The sequence below is a fragment of the Branchiostoma lanceolatum genome, chromosome 6 (assembly GCF_035083965.1).
Source record: "Branchiostoma lanceolatum isolate klBraLanc5 chromosome 6, klBraLanc5.hap2, whole genome shotgun sequence".
Classification (NCBI taxonomy): Eukaryota; Metazoa; Chordata; class Leptocardii; order Amphioxiformes; family Branchiostomatidae; genus Branchiostoma; species Branchiostoma lanceolatum.
The window spans coordinates 17201829-17205896 of record NC_089727.1 but is presented as its reverse complement, the minus strand read 5'-3'; the positions used below and the strand labels follow the sequence as shown (position 1 = coordinate 17205896).

General features: G+C 39.1%; 1 long non-coding RNA gene across 1 annotated transcript; it reads left to right on the top strand.

Moving 5' to 3' along the window:
- Nucleotides 1-222: 222 nt before the first annotated feature.
- On the top strand, nt 223-2569 carry LOC136437505 (uncharacterized). Its single transcript, XR_010756199.1, has 2 exons — nt 223-618; nt 1323-2569. It is a non-coding gene; the product is annotated as an uncharacterized lncRNA (long non-coding RNA).
- Nucleotides 2570-4068: the final 1499 nt, after the last annotated feature.

Here is a 4068-nt window from a genome sequence, read left to right as displayed (position 1 = left end):
TGCACTGTCGGGGTTATACCGCCCCTTGCGGGGTGACATACCCTTTCGTTGGCTGATACAAGACGGGGATGCGCCAGGTCTCGCGTCTGGGTGAATTGTGTAAATCACCGTATGGCTGATACGAGATGGAGGTTTGCCAGGCCTCCATCCGCATGTTGTAGCTAAAAAATATTGCCGAATATATGAAATCCTTTTTAATGCATAATATTGTATGTTGATGAAGGTTAGACATCCAGGTAGTAAGATACGCCAAAAATTGTTACTCAAGCAACTGGATATAATTTTGAAGATTTTTCAAAATCTTCTCCAGTTGCTTGAGTAACTATTTTTGGCGCATAATATTGTATCATTGAATTATGTGTGAAGTATTTCGTTTTGTTCCTGTTACTTTTAAATGCATTATTATGGCAGCTTACGAGTCTGCAAAATATTTTTCCCTTCCTGTTACAGAAAACGTTATAACGAGCAGAACAAGGAAGGGACCATAGAGGTTGAAAACATTCTTTACAACGTCACCAGCTTTTCTAATAACGACAACACACCTGTAGTGTCCAAAGGACCGCTAGACCAAACCGACGAAGGTATCGTAGACAACGAACTGTATGGAGGAACTCTTGGGTAAGTAGCCATGCAATGTTTCCTGTATACCTCCACTAATACTGTTATGCTTAAAGGCTCTTGTTTTAATCTTGATACATTCTTACATTGCTTTTATGGAAGCTTAAGGTGAGTCTCCATTATCTTTTGTATATTGATTCATTAATTCATCACTGAAATACACTGGACTCTCAGGTTCTGAGTTATTTTCCGCCATGAAGGACAAATTGTACTGGAAGAACTTTATTGACTGTATCCCACCGGAGTAATCCGGATGAACGATGATGATGATGATGAAAATACATGGCAGCGTCCTCAGAAGAGGATGCTAAATTGCGTACATTAGGCGTATTACATTTAACAAAATCTAACTTAAATTTAAACAACTAGTCCTAATCAAAATCTAGAGACAAGGAAAAGATAACGTGTTGTACGAGGAATTAGAAACCAAATACAGAAATTCTCATTGTACAAATGATAAAAGAAGAAACAAAGTTTATCATCAAACTGTAAACTAAATAAATCAACACCGGGAGATTTTATCAGGTGTATGTATCCAATAGATGAGTGAAGTATGGATTTTGGCAAATGGAAACCTGTATAAGTCGTCTTTTTTATATTTTCACAACACTGTTACGTAATGCTTAATCAAGTAGTTGATGGGATGTTAAAGAAGATTTAACTATTTGTCGACAAAATTTACTTTGTCGTCTTTTCGCCTATAGTGGTCCATCAGGTGAAGGAAATGAGGGAACATCGGACCAGGACCATGTATATTGGAACCAAGACTCCGTACGTGCCAACCAGGACCCTGTATACACGAATACTTCTACTGGTCTCGACTCTGCCTTTGTCCACAATGATATCTACGACTCCAAACTGACCGACTGCTAAACTCACCACGTTATCTGTGCCTCCTAACCGCCTGACATGGAATAATAAAATAAGTTTATTGCAAGTTCTTGCCCGTAGGCGAATTGCAAGTACATGAAACATGAAAGGACGGACAGACAATTTGTAACAATATAGCATGTGACTATTCCAGTTCAAATACTAACACTAAATTCTATCTTATTTGGGTTAGACTTCTTTTTTCGAGACAGTGGAAGACATTTTTTCTGTAATGTGTGGGTTTTGTGATGTTAACAGGAGAGCAGTTTTCTTTTGTTCTGTAAACATGGAGAAGTTTGGATGGAATTTGGTGGCCTCTTTAAACAGCGCCTTTCTTTCTTGATCGTAGAAGGGGCAACTTGAAATAAAATGTGTTTCGTCTTCCACCGTGTTTGACATGCAGTATTTACAAGTTCTTTCGCACACAGGTAACTTTTTGTACCGCCCTCTCTCTCTATTTCAAGGGGATAGGCACTAATTCTAATTTATAATAATACACTGAAAGGGACTCTCTTTGTGAATATTTCGTCAGCAAGAGTTGTAGATTTTGTAAATCATTAAGGTTGGTGACATTGTTAATTGAAGTTTGATGAAGTCTGGCAGGCTATTTGATATTTTTACCTTCACCAGAAGGTTATGTTTTTGGTTTTGCTACTGTGGAGTTACTGTGGACGCCAGTAAATGAATGAAAGACCTTTATTGTGCATTCATGCCCCGAGGGGCTAGGTACAGGTCGTCTAACTTAACACGCAGAACATACAAGGACATAAATATAACAATACAAGCTGTCAACATATAGAGTAGACAAACGTGTTATTAAACTAAGCTAGTCCAGTAGAGTCGACTTCTTTTCGCTTCTTTGTACATGTGTAAATGTATGAACAGACAATATTTCTTATACAAGGATTATCCAGGCGTAATAAAAATATGAATTTGTCTGTTGCATTTAGATGTTCGAAATATGGAAATTTTTCTTTGATACGGTTTAAAAAAACTTCTTTCACTATCGTATAATCTACAATCCAGGACGAAATGTTGCTCATCTTCTACTTGATTTAAATTACAATGTTGACAAAGTCTATGTTGTAGAGGCGTGCGGTTGTGCCTTCCTGTTTCGTATGTGTTTCCACTTTACGTAAGCAGCATAACTTGAGAAGCTGTGGATAGATCGTTATTAGATTTACTAGGTGGGTAGGTGTTGGGGAGAAAAAGGCCAAGTTTGATTATTGCATTCCCAGTGGTTTTCTACGGTATTGCAGTGGAGATTGTTTTTTCATGATTTAATGACCCACTCGATATGGTTTTGATTTTTCCAGTCCCCGGCACAATCAGTTCTGGTGTATTGATAAGTTTTAGTCCTTGCAGCTTGGATACACATAAAAGCACTTTGCCGCTGAGTGTTGAATCTTATATCCTCTACACGCATGGTCTATAGGCCTTAGTGGGTGCCGGGTTGACCCAAATAAAGACCATGAGCACCAGTGCATTGGTCTCAAGCCCCGTTTTATCGTTCTTATCTTCTTAACACCTTTCCACACGACGGGGGGTTGTGGATAAAACGTGGCACTAAAGCTGGTGGTCTGTAAACTGGTATTTTAACCATGCTAAAATCAACTAGAGGGATCAATCAAGTCAATGAAACAATGAAACGCAAACGTCGTAAACCTTTGATGCATACTATTTTGGCTGGTGATGTCACCATATCTATGCTAATGTTAACAGCAGCACTAGCTAGTGCATGTAACAAGTGGGACATTGGTATATAGGGTACCCTGTCACGATGGAGTGTTTACGGAACACTTTGAAGTGGTTCTGTATTTCACCCTAACGACATGCTCTAATATTTTCCGCCCTCTTTGAGCTCTGTTTACAAATTCTAGGCTTTCTCGATGAAGAGCTCCGGCCTACTTGAAATTGGTCGGACTGAACTAAGGGCTATCCGGACGTGTATAGGTCATTCTGTAATCGCTTGAATACCAACGCACCCCTATATCAAATAATCAGATTGTCAACATTTGTATAGCTCTATTTGAGCAGTACGTAGCTGCCACATCGATTCCGCTCTGTCGAATTCGTATGTTGTGAAGCTGTGATTCCTTCTTCATCGACGTACACAACTTGACTCCTTCATAAAGGACGGTTGGACGATCGGTTTGTTTTCGGAACGCGATGCTATGTTTGTGACTCCATATACAGGTAAGTAACTACTTTATCGTTCGTTGGTTGATATCGCCTGGACAAGGGGGGAGGGGGGCGACACTTACAATGTAAATTTGCTAACACCATGTCAATATACTCTTAACTTGTAGCAAAAGGCACCAGTAAGCTTACTTTCAAGGTGATTGGTAAAGAATATATACTAGTATGTCTTCAAATAACCCCATTTTTCACAGTCACGGGTTATCTACATTTCTTCGTTTACATAAAATAACTGAAAGCTAAACAGTTCATTATGGGTCACTTAGATTTTAAACACCATGCTTTCAGTGCCTAGCGCCCATGTACTCGGTCAGGTATTCCATGACGTCGGGTCACAGTACAAGTTTTGAACAATTAATGATCATGAGTGGGAAATGAATG